Genomic DNA, 16,906 nt, shown 5'->3' on the forward strand with positions numbered 1-16,906 from the left:
GGTGTTACTCCTGCCGTGGTCCTAGCATCTACCATAATAATGGCTGGCTCGAGGAATGCTGGAAAAGTACTTACTGAATAATTAGCACTGATTTTGTTAAGTGATATTGTTAAATTAATAAACAAATGACTAAATTCAGACAAAATAAGAAAGTTAAAAACACGAGAAACCAAATCCTTGTAACATTTGCCCTGCTTCATTAGTGAGCACTTTTATATTTATTTCACCTCTCCTCCCCCAAACACACACACACACACACACACACACACACTGGTTCTTTTTTTTTAAATAATTTTTTAACGTTCATTTATTTTTGAGAGAGAGACAGACTGAGAGTGAGGGAGGGGCCGAGAGAGGAAGACACAGAATCTGAAGCAGGCTCCAGGCTCTGAGCTGTCAGCACAGAGCCCAGTGCGAGGCTTGAACCCACAAACTGTGAGATCATGACCTGAGCCGGAGTTGGTCGCTTAACCAACTGAGCCACCCACACGCCCCAACACACACACACACACACACACACACACACATACACACACACACACGGCTTCTGTGAGCAGCTGCCTGCTGCTGTGTTGAGATCTGGAAAAGAGGAAAGGTACCATCAAAATAAAGTATTTATTTAACTACTACTACTGCAATGGCATTTGGACAGTGCTTATTATACCCAGATACTGATATTTCTTATAAAACAAGATGAGCAGCAGTGGGAACAGATCAATGGAGTTTCATTCAACAAGTACATTTCTTCTAGGGCATAAATTGATACTTTAATGTCCCGTTTGCTAGGATGCAAAATCCTTTTAGCTATTATTTGTGCAATAAGGGTATTTGGGTATTATTTGGAAATAAGGGTATATTCTTAGAAGAAGCACTGAGAAGCACACATCACGTGGAAATATTGCTGAACAAAATGAATCTAATCATGAAGAACCATCAGACAAATCCACACTGAGGAAATTCTATTCCAGAATAAAGGAGTCTAGATAGATATTAGATATGACAACTAAATGCAATAGGTGATCTTCGGTTTAAATCCCTTATAAATGCAGATCACCAAATTGAGAGGTAGGTTCTGTTATGAGCTGAATGTGTGTGCCCCTCCCCCAATCATTTGTTGAACCTAATCCCCAGTGTGATGGTAATTGGAGCTGTGGCTTTTGGAAAGTGATTAATTAGGTCATAAGGGTGGAGTTACCATGGATAAGGTTTTTTTTTTGTTATAAGTGCCCTTACAAAAATGGATGAGTTTTTTTTTAAATAGGTGCCCTTTCATAAGTGCCCCAGAGAGCTCTCTCGAGCCTTCTGTCACTGAGGACACAGCAAAAGGATGCCATCTATAACCAGGAAGGGGTGTCTTATCAGACACACAATCTATTGGCACCTTAATCTTGGACTTCTCAGTCTCTAGAATTCTGAGAAATAAATATTTGTTGTTCACGCTACCCAGTCTGATGTTTTTGGCATAACAGCCCAAACAGAACAAGGCCTGCATATTACACAAAATCGTTTTTATACTAAATCAGGTTAATATTTAAGTGTGCTGAAAATTTGTTAAAGGACCTAAGTGTTTGTTTCTCTTAACATTAGTTTCAAAGGGCAGGGGGTCATATTGGATTTTGTGCAGCTTCCAGTAACACAGTGCAAGGAGGAGGGTCCGCACACAGTAGTGTTGCAATAATATAAAAAGCTGTTTCAGCCAGCACATGTCCTCAGAGGCAGCTGGGCATGCCTGTGTCTGGGGGCCGTGGGGGGCTGGAAAGATGGGATCCAGTGCAAACATAACTTCCAAGCTGACCATTGCTCTATTGCTCTCTTGGCAGTTTCTTGCTTTCTGTTGCATCGTTTGAAGGTAGGCACACCCCCTGATCAATAGAGCTTTATTTTGCCTAATGCTTTGACAACAAACATTTTTTTTATTCGACCAAAAAAAATCTGTTTATGGGGGCCCTGGGTGGCTCAGTTCTTTATGTGTCCTACTCTTGATTTTGGCTCACCTCATGATGTCGCTGTCCTGGGATTGAGCTCTGTGCCAGCCTGCTTGATATTCTCTCTCTCTCTCTCTCTCTCTCTCTAATAAAAAAATAAACTTAGGGACACCTGGGTGGCTCTGACTTCAGCTTAAATCATGATCTCACGGTTTGTGGGTTCGAGCCCAGAGTCTGGCTCTTTACCAACAGCTCAGAGCCTGGAGTCTGTTTCTGATTCTTTGTCTCCCTCTCTCTCTCTGCCCCTCCCCACTTGAACTCTGTCTCCCTCTGTTTCAAAAATAAATAAACATTAAAAGTAAATAAATAAACTTAAAAACAGTCTCTCTTTGCATTCCTCAGTGTTGACGGGGCTGTAAAATGACTCTCATGGGCCCTACCCGCTTTTACCTCCATGGGGCTCTCCCACCATAATTATACCAATATTAAAAATTATTTTTGATATACCTTTAAATACTTCACCTTTTTTTCCTATTTTAGGCAAAATTTAGTAGATGTTTGAGGGGCCCCCCCATTCATTTTTTTTCCTTTGTGAGAAAATAGATAAGTCTACTCTAAAGTTTCAGGTTTTTATTTTGACTTTAAAAGAAATTGGAATATTTTCATGGGTCCCTAAAATTATTGTGGGTGCGAGGCATTGTGTCCTGATGCATAAGTCAGCCAGCCTGGATTTGAATTAGACTTTCAATTTTTTAGTCTCTATCTCTATGCCTCTAAGTGTAATATTTGAACTAATGTAAACATCTGGTTCTTAAAAATCAGATCTTGTTCTATAACAAATACATTTATACATCTGAATATTAGTTGAATTTTATAGACCTATAGTATTGCTATGTATATCTATACCCACTCGTAAGTTATGTTCCATAGGGAGTCACAGTTGATAAAAATTGTCTATGAATGTTGAATCTGATATTGAACCCAAGAATTTTTCCTCAGCTTTCTGTTTACAAAGGCTCAGACAATTACCATTTCCTGCTTGTCTGATGACCCTGTAATGGCTTCTAGACCCTCCTGAGATCCTGCTCTACAACAAACAATATTGTGTTTTTACCATGTGATTTTTGCACTTGCTTTTTTTCTTTGATGTCTCTTAATTTTTAAAAAAATACATATCCATGTGAAATAGTTGTATGTTTCCATTAATTTTTCTGAAGGTGATTTCTTTAATGATGAGATCATAGCTTACCTCCTATAAATAGTGTTAGGATATCACAGAAGATTCTACAAAATTAAATAAAAGAAAAAATGCCAAAATGAGGTTCAATGTTAATTTTTTAAACTACAAGTATTAGTCTTTATACACAAAGTTTTCAAGGAGTACCTGGGTGGCTTGGTTGGGTAAGCATCTGACTTCAGTTCAGGTCATGATCATGGTTGTGAGTTCGAGCCCCATGTTGAGCTCCACGCTGACAGCTCAGAGCCTAGAGCTGCTTCAGATTCTGTGTTTCCCTCTCTCTGGCCTTCTCCCGCTTAAGCTCTGTCTTTCTCTGTCTCTCAAAAATAAATAAACATTAAAAAATTTTTTAAAATAAAAATTAAAAAAGAAGAATATTCAAGATACTCAGTGAGAATCACTTTTAAAAAAAGGATATTTAAAAATCCTTTTTACAAAAAGGAAATTGATATCAAGAGCTGGTCAAAGACTAGGTCTCTATTTGTTGCAAACTCTTTCTTAAAATTAATACCTTTTCCACAGTCTTCAAAATCATCAGATTAGATTTTGAAAGGGAGCTAATAGAGTTGTGCCCTTTGATGAAATCAGTCGCTGCCCGTCATACTGTTTTCACTCCTTCCAATGTGCCAAGTATTAGTGTAGTACTTCAATGCCAGTGCATGAGGACACAGCCTACTCCATTCTGTCCCCAAATTGTCAAAAACCTAAGAACGGTTCAGGATAGATCACACTATGAAAATTGAGAAGTCATATAAATTTATTTTGGGGGTACCTGGTTGGCTCAGTGGGTTACGCATCCAACTTCAGCTCAAGTCATGATCCCTCAGCTGCTAAATTTGAGCCCCAGGTTGGGCTCTGTGCTGACAACTCAGAGCCTGGAGCCCGCTTGGGATTCTGTCTCCTTCTCTCTGATTCTGTTTCTTCCTCTCTGTCTCTTTGCTCTTCCACTGCTTATGCTCTGTCTCTGTCTCTCAAAAATAAACAAACATTTAAAAAATATTTTAAAAACCTTATTTTTGGTGAAATTGTAGGATGTCTAGGTGCTGGGTGTTCATGGTAAACAAAAGAGCAAGAAGACAAAAATCTCTGCATGAAACTTAACATGCTACAGATGTCTGTTTAGCATTAGCTACTGTGTCCCACTACTTCTGAATTCCAGGGCGACGGTTTCATTTATTTGACATAAACAAATTCCAGAACACAGTCTGGAGAGCTGGCTGACCTCCATTCTGCAGAGTTAAAGTAATTGGAGGATCAGGAGAAAGTTTCTAAAATAACAGCTGAATTTGAATTGGAACTAATGTGATTGAAGGGACTCTCTGTGCATGTGGGCTGGCCCTCGCAATCTGACTCTGCGTCACCTGGGGATTCCTTTCACCATGACCACTGGGTCCAATGGTCTTTGGCAGGATAAGTGGAGTGCCTGTGGCTTCTGGAAAATTGTGAAGAAATCCTGTTGGGATCATTTCAGTTCACCAGAGAACCTCAAAGGACCATGATTATTTCAATGGCAAAGGAATACCTAAAATCAGATAAATAATTCATCTCAAAAAATCTCATTGTTTTTTTAGTGTGAAGTTATTCATGAAGAGACCTCTGCCTGTGCCTGCCTGAGGAGGTGAGTTGATTTTTCTCCATTATAATTCTTCATTTCCCATGCAACAAATAAAGAAGATTCAGAAGTCAGCTCAATCACCTGATGGAATTGTACTTTTTTTTTGTCTGCCTTTGCTTCTTCAGTAATAGAAAACAATAGCATCAATAGCAGTTTTGATAACTTTTTTGATAACTGAAAACATAGAGCACAAACAGTAAACCAAAGAGTGTTACTTTCTCCAAAAACGAAAACATGACAACAAAGCTTCCTTTACTCTTTCTTAACGCATTGTTTGTTTTTAATAGCTTTGAGGGAGGAGAAAAATGAATGATATGAAAAGTAAAAGATAATTATTGTCCCAACATTTCTCAGAGAACATGCTAAGGAAATTTCAAATAAATAAAATTAGAGCTCTAGCCAATGCCGTTGGGTCACCACCCATATTGTCCCATCTTCACCACCGCAGCCCACACTGTATTTAGTCTTCAGGGGCTTTCTCCAGCCGTCAGAATCCATTACAGAGACAGAGCCACAGGCTGGAAATACTGGGAAATGAATGCCTCTGGATGCAGCCTTTAACTAATGACCCACGAAGTAGTGTACATAGTTCAGCTTCCTCCCCCTGAGGTGGGATAACCCCCTCGAAACACATGGTTTACATGGTTTCAGTGAAACTCCAATTAACCCACAGTAGTAACTTGTTGGATAATTAACACTTTCTTGATTACTCTCTCTGTCCTTCAGTCCTATCTCCTTTTCCCTCCCATGTTTATAGGGATCACTTTCAAACTAAATTATTTACCCTTGAATCCGTATCTGAGTGACTGCTCTTAGGAAGAACCTAAGACAATAACTGTGAGTACTCTGAGGGGCTGAAAAGGAACTATTGTGTTTAATGTGTCTCGAATTTCCGAAGTGGGGTAAAAATACCCACTTTGTATAACATAGAATTGTGAGAACATGTAAAATGCTTGAAGCTTTGAAGCAGTCATATAAAATTCATTTTCCAATGGAATTTAGTTCAGATATAATATACACATATATTAGGCAGTGCAGAGATTAACCAGATGTTAAATACAGCCAGATTATAAAAACACAATCTGGCGGATCAGTCATATTGACTTTAGACTCACTGATGTTATATTGTGGAGCTCCTGATGCTACTGCTCCCAACTTCGCTGGTACTCTGCTTATCCTGCTTTTCATTTCCACTCAGTTATGGCCCCAACCGTGAGGCTTTTGTGCTAGAGAAGCATCCCCGTGATGGCTTTATTATATTTGAAAAGCAAAACAGCAAGAAGTCACTTGACAGTGTCATCGTCTGTTGACCACGGTTATTTATTATGTACCAAAGGTCGTCATTATTTAAAATTTTTTAAATGTTTTTATTTATTTGAAAGAGAGAGAGGGAGAGACAGAGCACAAGCAGGGGAGAAGCAGAGAGACGGGGAGACACAGAACCTGAAGCAGGCTCCAGGCTCTAAGCTGTCAGCAGAAAGTCCGATGCAGTGACAGAGCCCACAAACCCAGGAGATCATGACCTAAGCCGAAGACAGATGCCTAACTGAACCACCCAGGTGCCCAGTTATCATTATTTCATATAAATGAAAGTGTTTTGTCACATCAGGTTTTATTTATTCAACTTGTAAAAAGATGTTTATTCATATGCTCCAAAGACAGATTCTTTTCTTTCTACCATTTTGGCAGTTTGAAAATATACTTGTTTGTTCCCTTCTCTCTTTTTCCTTCCTCCTTCCTTCCCTTCCTTTCCTCCTCCCTTGTTCCTGTCTTTCTTCCTTCTTTCTTTTTTTTCTTAATATGTAAATGTAAACTTTTCTAGAAAGCTTTTTATTTTACTAATCACTTTTTGGCTTAGAACATTTTAAATTTGGGGGGCTCCTCGGGGGTTCAGTCGGTTAAGCTTCAACTCTTGATTTAGGCTTAGGTCATGATCCCAGGGTTTGCAAGATCAAACTCTGTGTGGTTGTTGGCTCTAGCACTTGGGATCTTCTCTCTTTCTTTCTCTCTCTCTCCCCCTACCCTGCTCATGTGCTTTCTCTCTCTCTCAAAATAAATAAATGAGCTTTGAAAAAAAAATTAAAAATAGAAAATTTAAAATTTTCTATGAAAACTTTTATACTTTTATACCTTCATTTTTCAAAATACAGAACAGAACCAATTTTTGGAAGGATTTATAGATTTTAGTCTCTTAGTTTAGGAACTTTTTCTCAAGTCCTCTTCATCAGGCATTACAAAAAGTGCTTCCCAGTTTAGGTACTTGTTCCCAAGGCTGACTTTGTTCCCAAGGCAAACCCGTGGTTGTGCACAGGAAGGCTAGCCTTCTTAGGCTGTCAGAAGGAGGGAGGGAGGGAGAAACTACAATTGATGATGAATTGATCAGTTGAATAAGGAAGTGAAAGTTACATACATGAAGCAAAGAAAAGCCTCTGACTATATGAACCTATATACATTTGCCAGCTTTTAGTGTGTGTCTAATTTGTGTCATATTGTTTACATCTTATCAACTCTTCACAATAATGGTATCTTCATCTTCTCAAGGAGGAAACTGAGGCTCAAAGTAGTTTAATAACTTGCTAAAGTTTATCTGAGTAGTAACAGGGTAGTAAAGCCATGCATAGGCTCAAATAAAAGAAAATCTCCTGGAATCTAGGCAGGATGTTTAGTTCCAGCTACCTGAGAGTGATCTTGGCTCCAAATGACTGAATGAAAAAATGAACGACCTAAGGAAACAGTCTCTCTGGTTTAAGACTCAAAGCATACTACGGAGAAGATGAAATTCCTTGAATAAATTATAGAATTAAAGAAAGAGGTGGGCCTGGTTATTCTAGTCCTATGGACTAACACTTATGGCAGGAAGCAAGAACATTAGCCAGGAACTATTTTTATTCTCTTTTACGTCCTGGCACATTAGTGCCAAAGCAGACCAGTAAGAATTAATTATCTCAATCGAAGATAGAGAAAGGGAACAAAGAAACTAAGTCATACACTTTCTCTCCTGGGCATCATTACAGAGTTGGATTTAAACCGCTTTTATCTAGGGGGAAGCTTAAGTGCCTGGGAAATAGAAGGACAGATTGGAGGGGAAGATTTGTGCTAGAGTCAAGGTATATTTTCTGGATAAAAAGGATTCTTGATACGCAAGAAACCATAACATTGAGTAACTCAAGGCTATTTTTTCTTAAATTTATTTATCGAGAGAGAGAGAGAGAGAGAGAGAGAGAGAGAGAGAGAGAGAGAGAGAGAGAGCATGAGCTGAGGAAGGGTAGAGAGAGAAGTTCCCAAGCAGCCTCCATGCTGCCAACACAGGTTTTACGAACCTGAGCTGAAGCCACGAGTCAGATGCCTAACCAACTGAGCCACCCAGGTGCCACCCAGGTGTAACTCAAGGCTATTAAACAATCTCAGAGAATTGTTTTGTTAGAGACCAGTGGTCTAAGGACATCTATTAAAGAACCCTGGCCAATACAATTATTGTGGAATCTTATTATCGGAGTGCCTTTCAAATTGTCATCGTGCCAAAATCTTGAAAAAAAAACGTGACTGACTTTGGGTTTCCATACTTTCATTGGTCAATTAAGGCTGACAAATAATGGGGCACCTGGGTGGCTCAGCTGGTTAAGCATCCAACTTCAGCTCAGGACATGATCTCACGGTTCGTGGGTTCAAGCCCCGTGTCAGGCTCTGTGCTGACAGCTAGCTCAGAGCCTGGAGCCTGTCTTCAGATTCTGTCTCTCCCTCTCTCTCTGATCCTCCCCTGCTCATGCTGTCTCTCTCTCTCTCTCAAAAACAAATAAAACATTAAAAAATAAAAAAATATATTTACTTGTCATGGCCTTGTCATGAATGGTTCAACCAGGATTTCGTGGTTAGCTTGTGAGATGGTAATGCCAGGTACTGAGAGCTATTGAAGATAAAAAGAAAATCACTGTTGCTTGCCCAATGGAATTTTTAGGAATGTAAGTCAGATGCTTCTGGGCTTATGTAGGCAGTCCCAGTAGGGTTCAGTATCTAGAAACAAGATGGGCTATGATGAAACTCACCTGGAAGAGCTATATTAACCTGGCAGAGGCAGCAAATGCCTCCCTTGTCAGATGCAGGACGAGAAGCAATCACTTTCATAAAAGCAATCACTTTCCAGGAGTCCAGGGGTCAATGATGCAATCTGTGGTGTCTCTCTCCAGTGAGGGACAGTTGCCTTGTTTTGGTCAGCCTAATTCTACTGTGAAATTCAGATGACTTATTTTCAGCTATAGATCCCTTGGGTCTAGCTTTCTGGTTCCTAGGGAAATTCTCTGAGCTAACCAATATCTCTCTCAGTTTATAGCTTTATCGAGGCATAATTTCCCCACAATCACCTCACATGTTTAAAATTGATAATTTGATGAGTTTTGATATATATATATATACATCCATGAAATCATCATCAGATTCAAGATAATGAATAAAATCATTATCCCACCCAGAAGTTTTCTCCTGACGCTTTGTAATTCCTCCCTTCTAACCCTGCTGCTTGGGTCCCCAGGAAAACACTGGTCTGTGCAGAGGCTCCCATGAAAGAAGGTCCTGGAGATCAAAGTGAAGTCTAAGGTTTTGTCTGGTCTAGCTCGAAAGTCATGCCACATCTTTTATGCCATATCCTATTTGTTAAGCAAGTCAGTAACATCAACTCAAGAAGAAGGGAATTTGATTCCCCTCTCAATGGAAGGAATAGCAAAAAAGTTTCCATCATCTTTAAATTACTACAATGTAACTGAAATGAGGTTATAATTGTCTAACCTCCCCATTTTACAGATGCAGATACGCACACATGGCGTTTTAATGTAACATCAATTTTGAGTAAATATAGTTAATTCTAAAAGCTCAAATATGATGCCCAAGACATCAGGAAAGATTTGTCAAAAACTCTGGTAGATACCTGCCACATTGCTTTTGGTCTCTCTCTAATAATACTAACAATAATAATAATAATAATAATAAATAATAATAATAAAATACCTTTAGCGGTCTGCTTAAAACTTCCCAGGCAAAAGCCTTCTGATTCCCATCTTTTTATGAGGGGTACGAAAAGAAAAACTCCAATCTTCAAGTTGCACGGAGAATTCACAGATGCCACAGACGGGGGTGTGATCATTGCAAAGACTGCATTATGTGCTGCCCACCACGTTCTCGTCATTACAGTTTCATACGGCACGCCCGCTGGGATATGACGGAGAAGGGACAGCAGCACCTCAAAACATCTGAAGAGGAGTTAGATCATTCAAGTGTTGTCACAGATTGGCTTCTCAAGAAGCAGACTCTGACAAAAACATTCTAGAATTCTCTTGTACCACAATGTGCATGGAGTTAACACTACTCTGCTGTCCACTTAAACACGATTAAGGTGGTAAATTTGACCACCCCTCCCGCCCCCCCCCCCACAGGAAGCAGACTGTGAAATGATTTTGAACCTAAACAATTTTTAAGAGATCCAAACCTAAGAAGCGAGGAGGGGGAGCGAGGAGGATTGGGCAGAAGAGAACAGTTGCAGTGTGATGCAAACCCTACACAGACTTAGACAACCCAGCATGGAAATCCCTAACGCAAATACTGTTGTTGAGCCTAGAGCTGTAGTGACCCGGCTGTACACATTCCCTGAACCACTGGCTGCAGTGTGCCTCCAGGAAGGACATGGCTTTGGTCAAGACACTGTCTGCAGCTGAAACAGTAAGTTCTTCCTTGAAGGGGAATCTGGCCAGGGGAACTCGTGTCTACCGCCATCATTGGATAGGAATGGAAATACAGATGACAACATAGGGAAAAAGTAATGACTTTACTTTTGAAGATGTCATCTGAAATCCCTAAAGGAATAATATAGAGCACATGATTTCACTAATAATCCCAGTACACTGAAAATAGACTCCATGGGTATTTACCTAGAATTTTAGCTAGAAAATATCTGCTCCTTTGTTTTCACACACACACACACACACACACACACACACACACACACACACACACACCCTCTTTTAACATAACATAGTTAAGGTCAAGAATAATATCATAGGGTGGAGGATGTAATATACTTATGATTTTTAATTTCTACCCGATTGAGTTTATTCATAAGAGCATTAGCTCATGTCTTTTCCCCCACATTTTTGATCCTATTAATCTGTGTTTTTATAAAAACAGAGTCTCTAATCCAAAATAGGCTAATAAGATGCAATTTGAAGCCTTAAATATTACAAAAGGGTAAATATGTTGATTTATTTCTTAATATTTCATGTAATTTTGTACTCTCATAGACAGCATTTCAGCCAGAATATTTTGAGGCTTCCTAAGATCTCATTTGTTTTCTTCATGAACTTAAACGAATTACTTATTTCCTCTAAATCTCAGTTGCCTCATCTGTGTAAAGGAGATATGACGGCACTTACTTAATAGAATCTTTCCGAGCAGTAGATGATACAGTATGTGCAGATGGGTTATGGCAGTGGCTGGAACATAGAAACAACTCAATAGTGCAGCGGACTGTATTGTGATACAGGGAACCGTCCCTTCATTAGTAAAAATTGGCTACTACCATATGATGCCCTTTTGCAAAAGGTATTTGTTGAAAAGTAATGATTTAGAAATGGAAACTAAAATTTGAATCCCAGGGCTTGGGCTCCAGGATTTTTCTACATCCGTCACCAGGTGGCCCCACATCCATATCCTTCATGGTTGCTCTGATGGAAAATGAACCAAACAGCAAGAAGCTACTGCAGCAAAATTCCATGGTGAGGATAATCCAAAGTGTGGATGGTCCGTTTAATAATCAGCGGTGCCTTTGGCTAGAAGAGAGAAAAGCAAGCCTCATAGGTTTGAAATGGGCAAGAAGGCTGTTAAATGTATCTGGACAGTTTTCTTTAAGACTCATCTCAATAAAAGTGGTAAATAAATCATCCTACTGATGTCAAACACTTCAACTAGTACATGGCCTAGCATGCTTGGTTGAGAAAAATTTCTAATCTTTACCTGTTCCATCTTTTATACATTGGTTACTTAATAATTACTCATTTTTTGGCTTTACCTGAGCATTTACAAAACAGTTTCAGAATCATTTCCTCTTTATCTTCCACTGAAACACAGAGGAAAACTGTAGATTTTACAATATCTAATATCCTCAGATTAAAGCCTCAGATTAAAGCTTTTATCATACCATGACTAATTCCTTCTTTCTTCCTCTCATTTCAGAATCTTTCAAGTCTTAAGACGGATGCTCAAAGATAATCTTTCAGACAATGAAAAATTATTTTCAGCCTAGGTAATATAATGCTACAGGAAACCCTTGGCAGTTCATTACAACTGATAGGTAATATTTGAATGAATGGGAAGAGAATTAATATAGTGGAGCTGAGCATATAAGAACTACCATATCATAGTATTAGCAGTTAAGTGTCTTAGCACTAGGGTCTGAGGTGTGTTATTCTAGTTTAACATTATAGGAGAGTAGCTTGGATAAGTTACTTCAAGATGATCATACTTCCTTCATGAAAGTTTTTGTGAAGATTAAATGATATCACATGTAAAGTGCTGAACATTTTGCCTGGAACATGGTAAGGACGTAATAGTGCCTTTTATGACCATCACTGCATTGGCCCACAATGCCATGGGATGATGAAAAGAGTTAATTTGATCTTCTAGAAAAATCCAAACAGATCCCTGATGATTTTTCCCAACTCGTCCTGAATTGAGCCTCCAAAGCCAGCTCTAAATAGTGCAATATCTTCCATGTCTGTTTGTGTGTTTGTTTTTGCAGAGGGACAGGTGGTCAGAAGTGTAGACAGCTCAACATTGCTTGAAAGAGTGCAGTCTAGAATTCAACTGGATGGTCTGAGTAGATGTGTTTTTTCTACTTTTTTAATGTTTATTTTTTGTTTTGAGAGAGAGAGAGAGATTTTGCCAAAATAGAGAAAATTACATTTTTGAGGGACTTCATAGACTTTTCAAATTAAATGAGAGAGACTTGATTTGATTGTGTACACTTTATTACATATTTGATTTTTATCTCCGGGAAAAGATGCAGAAATATGACAGAATTGTAGAACTTATTCTAGCAAAGTGTTTCCTGCATCTGTCTTGTAAGTAAGAAGATAATATTAGACAGTCTAATTGTGGTGTAGATAAATCACAATTCCAATCAAATGTGACTCATCTTACGTCCAGAATTTCCAGCTTCATGTGTTACATGAATTGTTAACATTATATCGTCAGTTAATTTGTAGCAAGGACTTTTGCAGCTAGCCCTTGGGACACTATTTGCGACACTGGATGGAGGGCATAGTTTGATATTCTCTGTGCATTTTTGAGAAAGTCATTCAGTGATTATTTTCTAAGATAAATGTGTTATTAAGATTGCCACTTTCATCAAGAATGTATTTGTATGCTTAAAACATTTCAAGATGGATTCAAATGCAATATTTATTATACAAGATGTTTTAAAACTTACCAAAAACTAAAAATTGAAACAAACAGTAGCATAAATAGTCACTTATATACATATATACACAGAGTTAATAATAGATATGTATATGCCAGGCACTGTGTTGCATATTTTCATATATTATTTCATCTAATTTTAAAAATAATTTTATGAGGATTATTACCCCCATTTGACAATATGAGAAATCCAAAGGCTTAAAATACTAGATTAGTAGTTTTCAAAATGCTGACTATATACTATTTTATTATATGATAATTAATACATGCAAAACAAAAACATTTACCAAAGATATAAAGTTTAGGGGTTCCTGGGTGGCTCAGTTGGTTAAGCATCAGACTCTTGATCTGTACTGACAAAGCAGAGCCAGCTTGCAATTCTCTTACCCTCTCTTTGCCCTGCTTGCACTTGCATTCTGTCTTCCTCAAAAACAAATAAATATTTTAAAAATATATGTATAACTTCAAAAAAGATATAAATTTCAAAGCATAATGAAAAGCACAATCAAAATGAACACTCATGAATGCACTCCATGAACATCAGAACTAGACTTCATCCCTATTATCAAGTGTATGTATATGTCCCTCCACTATTCTGTTCCTTTACTTCCAGAGTAAATTACAATCCTAAACTTTGATTTATTCTTACAGTTAGAACTGTGGCTATTTTCCAAAGCCAGCCCACATATTAATTTATTTTGACTTTTTTTTTTAGTTTGTATAAAACTACACCAATGTTTTGGCAATCATTGACTGGATATAAACACTGTAAGCATAGTTCTCAGATTTTATACTTCCTGCTCAGAATTCATCAGTCAGTTTTGTGGTTTTAATTTCATATTTACACATGGTTTCTTGACAATCACTTCCTTTGTACTGACTTAGTGAGGAAAATTCAATTTAGCATTACACTTCAAAATAGTTTTCTTGAAACTGTACAAAATTTGAGACTGTCCAGAATGACATGAAATATGCTGTCTCATAATTTTTTTACCAGTTTATTTTGTTATCAGTGGAAATACTGAAAATATAATAAACCACACAAAAAAATTCTGCTACTTATATCTCAGAACTAACAGGTTACAGAAATCTCTTCAGCTTTTTACTTTGGTTACTCTTACAATACACCTGCTATTTGCCAGGCACTGGCTATGGGATTTATGCAATGTCTATCATTTCGCATTTTTCATCTGCATTGTCGACGGAATTGATAAGATGACTCTTCCTTCCTTTCCTTGATCAAATATTTATTAAACACCCAATAAGTGCTGGAAACTATACTCAAATCTGGAGCTTCGATTATGAAAGGGTACAATCCAAGATGTCAGGAGACCACACAATATTAAGAGGATACAAATGAGTGGGTTTATTTTTTAATTAGCCTAATAAAACATGTGCAACAACAAGTGGAATCCATTATGTAATGGAGTCTTAAAGCGTTTATGTAGGTGCTGTGGGTATCTGGAATTCTGGATTATGACACTTTTGTGACAGGCAGCTGCTGCCTTGAGCACATGTCTGTGGAAGGGTGAATGCTGGGTGTCTCTTCCCTCCCATGCTGTCCCTTATGGCCACACACCCAATTACACAGACAAACAGCACTTTAAGGAAGGCTTGAGAACAGCTGCAGGGAAAGTATGCAGGAGCCTGGAATAGCTTCTTCCATGAGAAAGTGAGGAAGTGCTTAAAAACTGAGATGGATTTGTTGAAATGACAAAGGAGCCAACTTGAAGAAGTTGTCCTCCTGGGGAAGGGAAGGTGTGAGCAAAGATCTCAAGGAAGTGAGGAATTTAGCCAAGTAGATATTGGGTGGAAGAGAATTTCAGGCAGAATAAATACTCCTAAATGGAAGTATGGCAGATGTATTGTTTAAGGAAGTGGGGAGCCTTGTGTGGCTGGAGTAAGTGAGCAAGGGGGAAAACACTGTTAAAAATGCTGTCAGAGAAAGAACAGGAGACACAGAATGTAAAATTCCCTGATTCATATCTAGGGACTCTGAGAGTCAATGAAGGATTTAAACAGAGGGGAGTCCTGGTCTGGCATATTTTGAAAGGACTTTATTGGAAGGGTGTCAAGAGTAGACAAGGGTCCGCTTACAGATGCCAGTTAAGAGGTGACTGAAATCATTCAGGTGGCTGAAGATGGCAGCCCAGACCAGGAGGGTAGCAGTGCACGTGGTTAAACTTTGAAGGTGAACCAAGATATCCTGCGGTATTGGATGTGAGATGGGTGAGGAAAAAGAACAGTTGAGGATAACTTCTAAGCTGGCTTATAATCATATTCCAAGTGACAGATCTATGGGTAGGGACAATGCAACCGGGGTGGCCGGCCTGGAACCAAAAGATATTGAGGTGAGGGATTTATAAGAATTGGTGATTGAATCATCCTTTTAATGTACGTATCAGTATAGGGTATATTTTACAGCATTGTACTTTATATCAAAGGCTCCCTAATAATTAATCCTATCCTGCATATAACTCTGAACTAGCTGACTCATTTCTTCTACTCTGAACCATCAACTTTTTCTATGCATTTCTTGGTATTGCATGATAATTAGAAAAGATAAATATTTGGGAATATAAGTCCTAAGTTTTAAAACACACTGGTAATTAAGAATGAGGGGGAAATGTATTTAAACATTTATGTGTGTGTGGGCGGGGTGTAGAAATATATACATTTCTCTCCTTCACAACTCTTTGACATGAACCCCTCTCTCTTCCCAGTTGGGGACCACACATGGCTGGGAGAACTGGGATGAATTGATAGAAGTTTTACCATCATTGTACTAGCCTGGATGTATTATTATGAGTTCACCAGGCAAAACTGCAAAGTCACAATTGTTCAATAATTTTTCTTTTTCTCACCTTCCACTTTCATTCTCAAGTCTTTTGGCTTCCCCCTATTCCTTGCATCTCGGGTACCCTAAGGTTTGTCACTGTTCTCTGGCAGGCCAGATCCTGCCTTCCATAGACTCTATTTCTTCTTCCAAATAAAAATTATCCCCAGCCCTCATGCCCTATCCCCACCCCCACATCAGTGCTACAGATAAAATAAGTCATTAATCTGATTATAGTATTTGATGCTACAGTGAATGAATAATCCAAAGCTCCTAGTGATGAACTTTAAAAAGAATTTGCCAAGGGTGCCTAGGTGGCTCAGTTGGTTAACTGTCTGACTGGATTTTGGCTCAGGTCATGATCTCGTGGTTCATGGGATGAGCCCCATATCAGGCTCCACACTGACAGTGTAGAGGCTGCTTTGAATTCTCACTCTCCTTCTCTCTCTGCCCTGTCCAGCCCACTTTCTCTCAAAAACAAAGAAATAAACATTAAAAAAGAAGAATTTGCAGAACTAAAAGCCATCTCTAATAGGAAAATATGTGGGGGTTATATTTCATTGCATATTACTTCTTAAATTTTTTTCATGTTTATTTATTCAGAGAGAGAGAGAGAAAGAGAGAGAGGGAGAGAGAGGGAGATCACAAGCAGGGGAGGGGCACAGAGAGAGGGATAGAGAAAATCCCAAGCAGTCTCCATGCTATCAGTATAGAGCCCGACATGGGGCTGGATCTCAAGAATTGGAAGATCGTGACCTGAGCTGAAATCATGAGCAGAATCTTAATGGACTGAGCCACCCAGGCACCCTTCATTGCAGACTTCCTCTTAACAA

General features: G+C 38.6%; 2 long non-coding RNA genes across 2 annotated transcripts; one reads left to right on the forward strand and one right to left on the reverse strand.

Annotated features, from left to right (window-relative positions):
- Window positions 1-524: 524 nt before the first annotated feature.
- On the reverse strand, window positions 525-3,344 carry LOC115286972. Its single transcript, XR_003906343.1, has 3 exons — window positions 3,310-3,344; window positions 3,175-3,209; window positions 525-579 (listed from the first exon to the last, which is right to left on the reverse strand). It is a non-coding gene; the product is annotated as an uncharacterized LOC115286972 (long non-coding RNA).
- Window positions 3,345-4,745: 1,401 nt separating this feature from the next.
- On the forward strand, window positions 4,746-11,592 carry LOC115282882. Its single transcript, XR_003904791.1, has 3 exons — window positions 4,746-4,780; window positions 10,383-10,483; window positions 11,453-11,592. It is a non-coding gene; the product is annotated as an uncharacterized LOC115282882 (long non-coding RNA).
- Window positions 11,593-16,906: the final 5,314 nt, after the last annotated feature.

This window comes from Suricata suricatta, chromosome 1 (genome assembly GCF_006229205.1).
Source record: "Suricata suricatta isolate VVHF042 chromosome 1, meerkat_22Aug2017_6uvM2_HiC, whole genome shotgun sequence".
NCBI classification, from domain to species: domain Eukaryota; kingdom Metazoa; phylum Chordata; class Mammalia; order Carnivora; family Herpestidae; genus Suricata; species Suricata suricatta.